The sequence below is a fragment of the Stylophora pistillata genome, chromosome 4 (assembly GCF_964205215.1).
Source record: "Stylophora pistillata chromosome 4, jaStyPist1.2, whole genome shotgun sequence".
Classification (NCBI taxonomy): Eukaryota; Metazoa; Cnidaria; class Anthozoa; order Scleractinia; family Pocilloporidae; genus Stylophora; species Stylophora pistillata.
Window position 1 is genome coordinate 18,783,230 of NC_142522.1, and position 15,174 is coordinate 18,798,403.

The window sequence follows — 15,174 nt, forward strand, 5'->3', positions numbered from 1 at the left end:
TCTCGCGGCCGAAGCATTCCACCTACGCCTAGATACAATGTAAACGCAGCATATTACTCGAAGTTATGACATTGCGCTTGGTAATTATCGTGCTTGGGTTGAAACCGGCCAAATTATTCGACATTCGCCGCTGTTTTTCCAGAGGATTATGGCTGTAGCTGGATATGGATTCCGGATTTGAGTGGCCAGTGAGCTCTGATATCTCCAGTGGGTCGAAATCATCACGGAGCGCTTGGATGACTGTTTTGCGACCACTCGAATTTGGGAATTTGCCGTCTAGTGTTTTTTGAAACCATGTTGTCTCTAAGAGGCCAGTTCGTCATCTGTATAGGCTACAATGGTTTGGATTTCCGGAAAGATGCTTCACCTTTTACGGCATTGATACCTGTTTTGGTTTTTTTTTTTGGCAAGAACTGTCGTTTGGCTTTCTTCCCTCGTCTCGGACATTTTTATTTTTTTTTTCTATGCATTTTCACGTACTTTTGAGCGTGAGTGGTTTCCTCCAATTTTCTAAAAATTTGAATTTGAATTCAAAATTTGGAAGACATTCATTTTCTAAAAATTTGTTCAAATTTGTTCACATTTTCGTAGCACTAGTTGCATTTACGTTTTTACGTTCGCAATAATAATTTTTGCTCGCGACTCACTTCAGCGATATCGGTTTATGCATTAGTGCGATTCCACGCTAAATAACCTCTCTTCCGGTTGACGTATTGACCAATCAGAGCGCGTGTTTACCTTAAGCTACGCGATTCTACCTGTAATAATTCCTAGGAAATTCTTAGGAACCTAGTAGTATTTGTTCACACCTCTAGAGAGCTTAAATGTTTTTAGGAAAATTCCACTGACTCCTAAGAAATTCCTAGGAAATTCCTAGGAATCCTAGAAAGCTAGGAAACCAATTCGCAAAGGTAGTTGCACGAAATACATCTCTAAATGCCCCATGGGTAATTCTTCTTTCTTCAATCTCGAGTGTAAGTGAACCACTTTTAACCCACTTCATTTCTGCGACATCAAAACTCTCCAGATCTAACACTGTCATATTTGTTGCTGGTGGCTTGACGAGTTTACCAGCTTTCAGAAGCTCAGTTAAATGACACTGACTCAAGGAAAACCATGGAGTGCAAGGCAGGCAGATTTCCAGGCGTTTTCACTGGACTTGGTACGGACGTAGTCACCTTAGCTGAAATTTAACGTGGAATTCACTAGTCAGGCAGTGAACTTTTCTATAGAATTTACATAAAAAAAAATAGATTCTTGATCCTTGGGAAATTCTTAGGAATTTACTAGGAAATTTTTTTTTTTAAAATAAAACCTTAATTTTTAAAAATTATACTTATGAGTTAATTTTTTGAAAGAAAAGTGCCATTTTAGATGTTTTAAAATAGTCACTACTTGCAATATACCACAATTTTTTTTATTTTGTGTTATAATTTATAACTCATTAATTTTACAGCAGATATTCTTGAAGTTTATACAATTTCCAATAAAACATTAATATTTTATCCTTCAATTGCATATCACAATAAATTACTGGAGTAAAGAATACAAGAAGAAAACTAAATCAAATGCAATTCAAGTGGGATTTTCGATCCATGTGTTTGGTGCTCAAGTCAGATGATAAAAAGTGCTATACTGCAAGGACAGCGACTCTGACTTGACACTGAAATACAGAGTTATATCAACCTGAGGCATCCCTGAAAAATGGTTTATAACAATGTGTAAGATTCAGCCAACATAGTTGTGCACTGTCTCCTAATTTATTCCAATTATATGGTGAATTCTAAATACTTTCCATTTACAGTAAACTTAAGTAAGTTCGATATAGATAGTATCAAGTATCAATTTATTTGCCAGATTAGAATATTTTATACAGAAAGCTTGAGAACATATCTTTACCTAAATATTATGGCAAGGAAGTCTTATTTGAAGCGATGGGAAATTTCGAATCTGGCATATTGAGACTTAAAAAGTTATATTTTCTTATATCTAACCACAGACACCATTAAAGTTTGGAAATCTTATTATAACATGGTTTCTGGAATTGCAATTTAGAAGCATAATCTTCTCCAAAATTTTAGTGAAACTCTTTGCTTTCAGGTCAGACCTAAAACATTGAGAATAAGAAATTTTAATACGATGCTTCTTTTCAAAAAGTGCTAGAGGAATAAAAGAATAGGTGTAGGTTCAGAAGGAACAGTTGAGGAAGAGAGGATTTTGAAACTGATTTCTCAAGCTTAATTGCCATTTTTATAAAAGAATTGCTTATCAATTCTATAGTTTTTCCGTACTGGTTTCGAAACTTACAAGCATCATTGACAAAAAATGTAAGCTTGAAGTGCATCGAGACATTTTGAAATGCGCTATTTAAGCTTAAGCACTACATTACATTTTCTTACCCGGTCCAACGTAACGATGCACAAAGCGCATGTAAGTTTCCATTGTCTGTTGGCGTGAGAGAACAAGTTTACAAGCCGTACATTCATACTTCTCTTGGCCGTTAAGTTTAACTAATTTGTAACTTTGATGTTCATTCCCATCCATGGTTCATACTACCAGGCGTTAACACTAACTTTTAAAGTCACTTATCGCTACTTCGATCACCGTTCACAAGATGGCGACCATGGCGCTGAATGGATCACATGATCACCAGTCCCAGTCTTTCATGAGCAAAATCTTCACATGACCGACACATGACCAAAATATAATCCAATAAGGTGAAGTTTCCGCTCTACAACGACCTTTACTCGAAAGTTTTGTGCGTTGCAGTTGAGTCTTGCTGTTGTCTTCTCTGATCTAAACGTTTTGAAGCGTTCGCAGCATTGTGGGTTCTGCTCGAATGGATCGAAGAAGGTCATAAAAGACAAAGACATAATACGTTATGGAAAAGAAATCGCAACACTAATAGGACATATCGTGGATGTCGCCATAAGAAGTAAAAGAGAGCACTCAGATTTTCAAGGCGAAAGTCATCTCTGTTCATAGTAAGTATTAGTATATACTTAAACAGTGGATAGCGTTGAAGGCGCTGATTGGCTAGTCAAACCAGTCGTTAGACTGGCTGATTGGCTAGTCAAACTCCGAATATCCTTTGCTATTTACCTCCGAGCAACTCGGGAAAAAATGACGTCCCGGTTTGCAACCGTGACAAGCAAAGAAATCACTCAAATTAACGACGAAGCAGTCCTTGAAAACTCAAAGAAAGCGACTAAATTTGGTTTGGCCTTGTTTAAAGGTAATGGTGTAAGTTTTTAACCGGGACTTTATCGATAAAAACCAATGAGAAAGGTTTTGTTTACAAATGTAAATTAAACTTGCGTAACCTCACTTGTTCACTTCCGCGCGTGAAAATGTTGCAATCGTTGCTGGAATGTATGAATTAAAATTAATTTTTGGTTGGTGTATATTATTTCACTGTTTTAGTATAACTAAAACAACTATTCACCTCAGTGTCGGTGGTTAGCGGTGGATATTTACCTCGCCGCTTCGTGGCTCGGTAAATATCCACCACTAACCGCCTCCACTTGGTAAATAGTTGTTAATTACACTTTTATTTGGTTAATCGTTGTCATGTCTATCATTTCTTCTTCTATCGGTTGATTGCAGAACATATGAATACATATTATGTAAGAATTTTAAGCTTAGCTTTAAAAGTAGCTTTTCTAAGTTTCATCAGTTTAAACGGAATATAATGGTAATAAATGCTTCTTATTTTGTTTCATTTTAAAGGTACTAAAGGTGAAGCCACAAAGCAAGAACTTAGTTTGCTTGTTCCAGGTAATATTGAGTTAAAGGTTTTTCATAACTTTTGCTCATGTGACAAAGCGAAGCTCCATTTTGTGGGGTGACGACGTTACAGCGGACAAATACTTTTCCATCGCCCTAGAAAAAAGCATTTCTGCTTTAAAGCTTTTATTAACCCATAGTCTTTTTGTATGCCTAAATCATTCGGGAAAATTTACATCACTTGTGGTTTATCTATACGACAAAGATCCAATATAAAACCTCCGCAAAATAGGTAGGAACTGTCTCGAAAGATAGGGAAAGCATGAGAGACACCAGCGTTGCAAGTTTATATCAGAAGACAATGCTCATATTTAACAATTATTCGCCGAGGGCGAGGTGAGTAACGTTATTCCCGAGACGAAGTCGAGGGGATTATTTGACAATATTCACCGAAGCTGAGGCGAATAATTGTTTTAGTATAATTTCAGAGCTGAACAACAGATAAATTTCAAAAGTCATAACATTTTAGTAACATTTATTAACATTTTATTTTAACATTTTATACAAACCGCGCGAAGCGGTTTATAGAGCGTCTTGGTATAATTTCAGAGCTGAGCAAAGAGTTTCCAGCAATCTGATTGGTCGAACGGTCCTTATATGATGCTATATAAACCGCTCAAGAGCTACATATTCCTGGGTATGCTGTTATTAGACAAAATCGCACAGATAAGCAAGGCGGTGGCACGGCTGTGTACGAACGGGATGGTATTCCTTTTCAACCTCACCCTGATCTAAATGAAACTTCGCTTGAAAACTGCTGGATTGAAATTACCCGTCCAAACACCAAGAAACTTTTCGAATGGTCTATTTATAGAGCCCCTAACGCATCACTGCCCAATTTTATCAACGTCTTGAAAGCTACATTGTCAAAGCTTCCCAGTGACATTGAACTTGTTTTGCTGGGGGATTTTAATGTTGGTTACTCTGGCAGACAGAAGTCAAATTCTTGCTTAAAATCAAAGTTGGAAAGTTTAGAAAATTTGCATAACCTGGATCAACTTATCCAATCTCCCACGAGAGCAACCGCCAACAATTCATCACTTCTAGATCTCATCTTTGTTAATAACAGTCATCGCATTGTTAACAGTGGTGTGTGTCATTTGGCTCTGAGTGATCATTTTCTTGAGTTTTGCACGTTAAAAGCAGGTGTTCCCAGGGCTCCTCTGCGTGTTATTGAATACCGTTCATTATGATAAAGGAAGCTTCCTATGGGACCTTAGAACAACAGACTGGTTCCATGTTCACAACGCAGATGATGTCAATAATGCTGTAAATACCTAGTGTACAATCTACACCAGCATAGCTGACCAACACGCTCCATCAAAATTCAAAGAGTTAAAGGCCTAAAGACCCCGTGGATGACGCCCAAGCTTTCTAAATTAATGCAAGACCGAGATCGTTTCCATAAGAAAGGACTGAATTCAAATTCTGCTGCTGCTTGGTCCACATATCGTAAACTCAGGAACCAAACAAACGAAGAAGTTTAAAAAGCCAAGTCTAACTATTTCCAAGAATGCATCAACGATAACAAGGACAATAGTGCTGGTCTCTGGAAAACCCTAAACGAAATCACAAACCGTGAAAATAAAGCTGGGTGTGGTCCTACGTGTATCTCACCTGACGAAGTTTTACATAACAATCCTATTTCAATTGCTAATGTCCTTAACGATTATTTTACATCTATCGGGATACACCTAGCTAACGCAATAAGAGATCGATGCACCACCCGTAAGTCCCCTTCCCGGGTTACCCCATCATCATCAGTCTTCAGCTTCTCCGATATAAATCCAAGCTTCATACGGAAATACCTAAGCTCCCTAAAAACCAAAAAGGCAATTGGCCTCGATAAGATCAGCGCCCGCCTTCTCAAAGATTCTGCTGATGTCATCATACTGTGATGTTTTGTTGAATAAATCGCTTTCTTCTGCTGTTTTTCTGGTATATGGAAAAAGGGAAAGGGGGTTCCAATTTTTAATCTGGTGACCGAACCAGCGCAAGTAATTTCAGATCAATTACAATCCTACCAGTTCTAAGCAAGATCCTCGAGAAAGCTGTTCACTTAATATAAAGCTGTTCCTTAATATAAGGAGAACAACCTTTTGGCCCCTGAACAGTTTGGGTTTCGCCCAAACCTCTCAACTGAGGTGGCCCTTGCTCATCTAGCTGAGAACATCCTGGATAACATGGAAAATGGCTTTATTACGGGCGCTGTGTTCCTTGACCTTAGCAAGGCATTTGATACGGTCGACCACCAGATTTTACTAAAGAAACTCCATTGCTTAGGTCTTAATACTAATTCAATAGATTGGTTTAAGTCCTATCTCTCTGATCGTGAACAAGTCACCTCAATCGGAAACTGCCTCTCGTCTCCGAGACCAATCACAGTCGGGGTGCCTCAAGGAAGCATACTTGGACCGCTTCTGTTCATCATATACGTTAACAATCTACCTCAGTGTCTCTAGTATTGTAAGATCATTCTTTACGCTGATGATACGTTAATTTATTATTCTGCTAAATCAATTCAGGACGTGCAGACCTCTTTAAACAAGTACCTCGAATCTGCTTTGCTTTGGCTTTAGTCAGATCTCCTTACTCTTAACTGTTCTAAGTCAAGATTTCTTCTATTTGGCAGTAAAGGCCGTCTGAAGTCGTTAAATACTGTCCCTATCCCTATCAACGATAGTCCGCTCGAAGAAGCTACAACCCCGGACAAAACTGTTGAGACATTTCAAAGCAATTTTTAATTTCCCGCCATGCAACAATCGTTTCCAAAAGGAAGAAACTTAGCCCCCTCCCCACCCCTGGTACAATGTTGTTGGGGCTTAACAGCTAAAGCATGCATTTCTTGTGTTACCGCAAAGAACATTGCGATAGGGGAGGGGGGAAACAATCTTTAAATTTACGACGGTAAGCATTTTTGTCAGGGTAAGTGCAAAAAAAAGTATTTTTGTAATGTGTCTCAACAGGTTTTGTCAGAGGTTGTAGCTCCTTCAAATACTTAGGTGTAACACTGACTGAAGATCTAACGTGGGGCGATCACGTTAAAAATATCATGAGCAAAACAAACCAGCGACTTGGACTTGTCAGAAGAATGAACCATCTCTTACCATTACTTGCTCGGTGGACACTTCACACTCTCTGATACTTCCTATTTTTGACTACGGTGACATCATTTGGGGTGACAAAAAACAATGCTACGCTAGTGAACGATCTTCAAATCCAACAAAACAAGGTAACTAAAATCATTCTTGATAAAGCCAAATATTTTTCTGCGACAGATGCTCATGAGATCTTAAAATGGAAGCGTTTAGATCAAGGACGACACATGCACCAATCCGTTTTTATTTTTAGATGCCTAATAATATAATTGATTTTGATTTTAATTTTAAGCATAACACTGCCTTTCATAATTATAATACCCGCCAGTGCAACAAACTGCATCCTCCAGCTCCCAAAACAAACTGGGGAAAACAAAAACTTACATACCAGGCTTCAAACGATTTCAATAATCTTAATCCAGAAATTCAGGGAACTAAATCTATTCTATTGTTTAGAAAGAAAGTGCAGTTTTTATCGTAGTATTTTGTCAATTTTCAATTTTTACCTTTTTTCATAATAATCCTTACATTGCAATGTAGCAATCTCATCCTTTTATCTTTGCTCTTGAACTGTCTGTAATTTGTTTTTATTTTCTTTTATAACGTATTTTTTACAGGGCCATTCTGAAAACCACTTTTGTGAGAACGTACCCTGTCTAAATATTATTATTATTATTATTATTATTATTATTATTATTATTATAGGATCCAATTCAGCAATCATGTTGTAAACAACATGACGCGTGCCTGAACATTCTGCTCTGTTCTAAGCTTCTGATTCATTGCTCTCTAACCTAGTAGTCGTCTCGGTCTCTCTAATTCTTTCCGCACCGCATCTGACACTACTGCAAGTGGAGTGTCGTAATATATGTAATGAATACCAAAGTGACGAAGACGTCTGTCGAGGGTGGCAAGACTCCAATTATAAATCCATTTTGGCCAATATTGGTTGTAACTGACACTCCGTTACAGTTTCAAATACGTACCTTTTTTAATCTCGACGATTCACTTGTACATAACACACAGAAAAAAATACAGAATTAACAATGCGAACTTAAACCCAACGAAACTAAAATACAACGAAAGGAATACGAGAAACTACAGGAAAATACAAACGAAAGCGTAACTACTTACAAGATCTGTACGGCACTCCGGAATAACAACGACTGAATGAAAATCACAACTACGATGTTATATAGCGGATAAAGGCTAAAACAATAGACTAAACAAGGCTACACAATACTCAAAGGCGATTGCATGAAACAACGCTGACAACTTAATTTACATTTTGACAGCACGAAAAAATACAAACTAATAAATACAGAACTGAACTATCGAGACGAGAACTATTTACACTAATTACAATTAACAAAGACGAACGACAGAACTGATAAGAAAAAAAAATAATAACTCTCGTGGCTACATTGGTTATTTGTTTATATTTTATTTAGTGTTGAAGCCGAACAATTTCCTTCAACATCAAGAAAGCTTTGTACAAGTTTTTTACACAGACTCGATTTATGATTTTTCAGTCTCAAATATTTAGCTGCAAATTTGTTTACTGTGTTCTTCGCCAAACCTTTGTTTTTCTTTTTAATAGTGTTTGTGAATGACTATCAGAGTTCGTCATTTAACAATAGCGCGATTCCAAAACAAAAACAAACGACCGCAAAGGATCTCGGATGAAAATGGGCCTTTAATGTCGGGAATGAGTTGTTTGCATGGAACCAGTACTAGCTGACACCTGTTTAGGGGAGTCTATTTTAAGTTAGCAAACCAGCTTTCCAGAGTCAGTCGTTGAAAGTAGTTAGCCCTGTAGGTTAGGCATTGCAAGAGTCCCAGTCAAAATTGTGGTTCATAAGTCGATGATGTTCGGCAATGTGATTGTTGACATCACCTTTCCTCGTAGCCCGTCTGTGTTCAGTTAGTCTTGTTGCGAGGTTTCCGCTAGTCTATCCGATGTAGGAAGCTTGGCAGTCGAAGCAATTGATCTTATAAATCGCTCCCTGTCTGTTCCTCAGTTTGTCCTGGTCTTTAACATTGGTTAGTAACCGATGTAATGTGGTGATGGGTTTGTGGGTGACGCTGATATTGAAGGGTTATAAGATGCACGAGATGTTCTCAGACCTGCCTTTTATGTACGGTATGGTTGCTGTAGTCGTAGGAGTTGGGGTGTCATTTGTTTCAGTAGTAGTAGTAGTAGGTCAGTGAATGTTTCATCAGATGAAGTCGTCATTGTGGTTGTTCTTTGAAAAAACACGGTAAAGCTATTTGTTCTCGTTGGATAAGCTGTCTGTCATGTTGCATGCTAGTTGCACGCATTGTGTTAGAGTTCTGATAGTTGTGGCTTTGTGTGATGCAGGGTTGTAGGATGACTCGTCTAGTAATCTGTCGGTGTGCGTCAGTTTCCTGTAAACTGTCGTCTGTAGTGAGTTGTCGTCACAACTTACCAGACAGTCTAGAAAAGGAAGTTTACCATTTGCTTCAACTTCTCTGGTAAACTGTATGTCAGTGTTTCATCCGTTAAGGTGGTGGTGGAATGCGTCGATTTTGTCGTGTCATAAGGCAGTGAATGTATCATCAACATGGTGTAACCAAAGCCGTATCGTTTGTGGGTAAGTCGAAGGGCCCTTTCGACCTGCCCACAAACGATACCCCTTCGGTCACGTTATATTGATGACACATTCACCAACGTACAACACCATGAAATTGACACGTTCCACCACCACCTTAACGGACAAAACACTGACATACAGTTTACCAGAGAAGTCAAAGAAAATGGCAAACTTCCTTTCCTAGACTGTCTGGTAACTTGTGACGACAACTCACTATGGACAACAGTTTAAAGGTAACTGACACACCGACAGATTACTAGACGAGTCATTCTACAACCCTACATCACACAAAGCCACAATTATCAGAACTCTAACATGACGCGCGCAACTAGTATGCGACACGACCGACAACTTATCCGACGAGAACAAATACCTTCACCGTGTTTCCAAAGAACCGCTACATTGACAACTTCATCCGACGAAACACTCACCAACCTACTACTACTACAACTGAAACAAACAACACCGCAACTCCTACGACTACAGCAACCATACCGTACATAAAATGCATGTCTGAGAACATCTGGCACATCTTACAACCCTTCAATATCTGCGTTGCCCATAAACCCACCACCACACTACGTCAGTTACTAACCAACGTTAAAGACAAGGATGAACCGAGGAACAGTCAGGGAGCAATTTATAAGATCAATTACCCCAACTGCCAAGCCTCCTACATCGGAGAGACTGGCAGAAACCTCACAACAAGACTGACTGAACACAGACAGGCCACAAGGAAAGGTGATGTCAACAATCACACTGCTGAATATCATTGACTTACAAACCACAATACTGAATGGGACTCTGCACAATGTCTAACCTACAGCACTAACTACTTTCAATGACTGACTCTGGAAAGCTGGTTTACTAACTTAGAACTGACTCCCCTAAACAGGTGTCAACTACTATCCGCTCCATACAAACGACTCATTCACGACATTAACATTACAAACGAACCAAACAGAACGACCCAACTTTACCGACAGATCAAGACAAATCAATCACCACCGACTGACGCCACTTGAGTCTTACAGCCAATAACATCACGCCAAAACTGACCAATCATTTTACACAAACTGGACAAAGCACATTCTCAGTGGTTTCAAAACAAGTCGGCAACCGCCGGAGTTCCGCCGCCTACTTGAATGTATGTCGCCAGCTACTCTGGTCATAACAGTCTGCTCGTAACAAACAATCTCGGCGTTGCTTCTTATCCGCAAATCTTTAAGACAGCATAGTAACTTTACACTCAATTTTGCAGCAATTACTCATACGCAAAAGGATGTAAGTGTTGTTTAAAAAAAAACTCAAATCATCCGCTATATCCTGCGCCGTACGCATTTGTGTTTTGTCGCTAAGTGGCTGCACCAACCTTGTTTGGGTGTGTGATGATGTCGGTCACGTATTTTTCTTCTTCCCGCCGCTTCCAGATGACAGCATGGCAGTGAAACGAAAACATCAAACTGTGAACACACTTTTTTCATTTGGGTTCAAAAGGTCACGATCCTCAGGTAGGTGAACAAATTCGGACAATAAACATTTAGCAATCACTCAACAAGTTGTCAGACTTTGTTAGTGTTCATTCCACCATAATATTATGACTACTATGTTCAACTTGTTTATTGTACTTGTAAATACTTAAGCTTAAATAAAATACGGTCGCCTGATTTTATAGATATAGGACATCATGGAGTCGTGTCTATTGAAATGAAAATGTTTAATAATGGCATATATAACATCGATATTACAGAGTTTATTCAGCCCAAAGTAATAGTTGGATCTACTCGTAATAGTTGTTCCTTAGATTATCAGCCTTTGAAATGTAGAACGTCTCTTTTTCAACGTGGTTATTTCAACAGAACTGTTAAGTTATGTAATTCTTTGCCTTTGTCATTAAGAACTTTATCTAGTGTTATTTCTTTCAAAGGATCATTAATTAAACGTTACAAAAAAGCTCTTATCGAAACGTTCGATCAGGACAACGTTTTTACTTGGAAGTCCCTGTGTCCTAAATGCTTTGCCACCAGGAATTTAATTGGTTTCCGCATATTTTATATATTTTAGGAATTTGCATATTTTAATAGATATTTTAAATTAACATATTAAATTAGTCTCGTATTACTACTTTTTTTCTTTTCTTTGGACTTTCACCTAGTTGGAGCTTGCTCTGTTGTGATTGTTCCTCACTGAGCTTTTTGCTTTTCGCTTCTCGTTTTACTATTGAGCTTATTTATCCTTCTTATTTTTTTCTTTTTTTAACTCAGTGGAAGTTTAATAAATAGATAAAAGAAATAAAAGTCATTGGAAAATGCAAATTTGTTGTCTGTATATAAATAAGTCAACAAAAGAACGGTGGATATTTAGATTCCTTTCTACGCATGGTGCCCAACTGCATTATAGAAGTGATTCATACTACTCTGCATTATAAAGGCAAAATTAAAAGTCTTGACCAATTGAGTATTAGTAAGCTGTTACAGTTTGCATGCAATTGACTTGTAGCATGATATTAAAGCAAAAGAAGTGTGAATTTTGAAACACCATAAATGATTTTTTATTTTGAACATTTCCATCTCATACAAGTGTGATGAAAGCATTTCTTTCATTTTCATGCTATACTCTGTAAAGTAGGATAAGCCAATGTTTGTAGATCAGCATTCCTTTCTTGACTACTTTTCATGAAAATTAATGCAACCTAAGTCAATCTGAATCAATGTAATCAATACAATTATGCTGTTGTTAATAAATCATAATTTACCTCTGAAATAGATGCTAGAACGTTGAAAATGGCATTTCCGAGCTTCTAGATTTCAAACGTTTCTGGGGGAGCATGCCCCCAGACCCCCCTCGATTATCACAGCCGCCTACTATTCCAGAGTTGGCCACCTACTTCAAAACATTTTGAAACCCCTGACATTCTACTGACAACAACCATTCACTTGACTCTGATGATGACTTCTGTACAGGTTGTCAAAATGTCAGTCACCACCACCACCAATAATCCTTCTCAGGACTACACTCACCCAGACTTTCACACGACTATACTTTCACAGAAATAATATGTAGTAGTAGTAGCTATAATAGCTCTTTATTTAATAAGGTGCCACACTTAGCTACAAGCTACTTTCCAACAAATATTCAATAAATATTCAATAAAAAATTACAACCTACATAAAGAATTATGTACATTAAGTAAAATATTATTACAAAAAGGATATTTGCAAATTATAATTATATAAAGACTTGCATACTACCCTCTCGAGTAGTTTCCCTGGAGCACTAAGCAAAGATATTGGTTAAAAATTGTTAGGGTCCAGTCTACTGTATTCCCTTTTTTAAAGATAGGTATAACTGAAGATTCTTTCCAATGCTGGCAGAACTTGCAACAATCCTTGCTCTTATTAAAGACCTCAAACAAGCCTTGGATAAGAGATCTGTGTGCCAGTTTAAGATCTTTAGGTGAGAATTGATCTGGTCCAAGTAATGTAATCTATTGCCATGATAGTCCAAATATCAACAAGTTTAAACTAAAATTGAGGAATCAATAATGAATATTTACTGAATGGACATTCTATACCTTTTTAACAGTACTTCTGTGATTTTTATAATTTTCCATGAACTTGTATTTATATTAATGTACATTTTTTTTATTCCTATATTTCTGTTTCTTCTTTATTTAGGAGAACCTTTATAAAGGTTAACCTCCGAGCTTCCTTTTTCCTAATAACAGTTCATATTTTAACAGTGCTGGTTATTCTTTTTCAAAAAGTATTGTATTCTATACACTACCCTTCTCTTCTTAACCAAAATGATGGCAATCATGTCAGAGGAGAAAGCAGAAAGTGTACTTGACAACAGCTTCTGTGACATTCATGGAAAAGCTGGGAGAAATAATTATTTCCATGGATTCGTTCCTTGAGCACAAGAATAGTTCTTTAAAGGGAAAATTAATAATACTTGGGCCAAATTTCAAAGAGGAGTCTGCCCAGAGAATAGTAAGTTTAATAGTGTGCATCAGGATTGTAAGAGATCAAAAGATGACACGAGACTCAACGCTTTTGTGCACCAACATCCCAGGAAAAGAAGGTTATCACTCCTTTCCAAATACAAGTACAAACCTTGTGAATCAAATAGATTATAGAGACTTGTGCAGATGGACATGCACAAGGCTACATGAACAGGCTGAAATTTATGAAAATTAGTTACTGTCAAGTCACTTCACACTAAAGAAGAAAGTATATCACACTTAAAGTTATAACAAAATAATGGATGATCATCTGTCAATATGTACTAGAGAGGAATAAGCTAGTTCATTTAAGTATCACAAAAAACACAGTAGTAAATTTTGAGCATATGACATAAAGTGACTTTGTTATTATTATTATTATTGCAATGCATTGTTTTCATCATAGTTTAAAGCTTAAAAAATGTTCCTGTTGTAATCAAAAGGTATCATAACAAATAAATGCAAGAGCTGAATAACTTTGGACATCATCAACAATAACAACATTTCTTTACACCAACAATTCCAAATTTTGCACATCAATTTCATGGTGCACATGACGGGAAAATCCATTCTCCATCAGGCTCTGTTCTAAGTTCCACACATGACTTATACGCTTTCACTTGCAGCCTGGTTATCCACGAGGTCTGGAGTACCAGATAATTCACAATGTCGGGATATTCCATGCTAGGATAATCCACTAAATCCTCACTATACTCTGATTTTTTTTAACATGTATGGATCAAATCCACAGATAAGAACTTTTACTCGATACCTGGCCTTAGCAGAACCGGTAAGACTGCCGTAATTCTCCGAAAAAGGAACACTTTCGCTGGAAGGCGCGTCTGCCGAAGCCATATTTACTTTAACAGATGTCCACCAGCATGACGGTCGCGACTTACGTTACAAAATTTGGTCACGTGGCTGAAAACGAAGAATTCCCTCAACAGGTTTTTACATAATAATCTTTTTTGATAAAATCAACCATGGAACTCTTTATAACAAACGAGGGAGTTTTTATCCCTGGTGGAGTGCTATAAGATCATAATTATTCAATTTAAATACATTTCAGTGATTACCTTGAGCTCTGAGATGAGATCCAACAATGGACATAAGATACAAACCAAACTCGCAAAATTAAACTGTGTTAAATATTCCTTCTTGGTTAAGGTTTATTTATCTTTTAAGATAAATAAACCTAAAGTAAAGTGTTAAATCAGAAACAGAATGAATATAGATATAAATGTGTCATAATATATCACAAATATTAGAAATTTAAATTCTTATTATAAACAACAGAGCCATGCCCCTTTCCAAAATTTATATTTTCAACATAATTTTTTACCATTTTAAGCCTATTTTTAAAAGCAATTGGATTAGAAAAGTGTCTAAAATTATCTGGTGAGGAATTCCAGGCAATTGCTGCCCTGTGTCCAAAAGAACAAAGGCCAAGTTCAGTATTAGGTCTATCAATTAAAATATTTAGCAATTTTCTAAGATTATAACTATTAGAGCACTTAAGGACAAAAGAATTTACTTCATTTAAGCCCAGGCCATAAAATGCCATGTGAGTATAGTTAGGATACGAAACTTATAGAAATACCTGACAGGCATCCACCCAACTCTTGCTAATATATCATCATCCTTCATATATTTTGGTAACTTATGTATCAGT

The 15,174-nt window shown here is 37.2% G+C and overlaps 1 protein-coding gene across 1 annotated transcript in view; it reads right to left on the reverse strand.

Annotated features, from left to right (window-relative positions):
* LOC111332754 (histamine H2 receptor-like) overlaps positions 1 to 15,174 on the reverse strand; it is a 37,139-nt gene that overhangs the window by 9,848 nt on the left and 12,117 nt on the right. The window contains exon 3 of the mRNA XM_088755972.1: positions 1 to 1,183. This exon is cut by the window's left edge and continues 4,252 nt beyond it. The gene's annotated coding sequence lies outside the window, so the exon portion shown is untranslated. The remainder of the gene's footprint in view (positions 1,184 to 15,174) is intronic.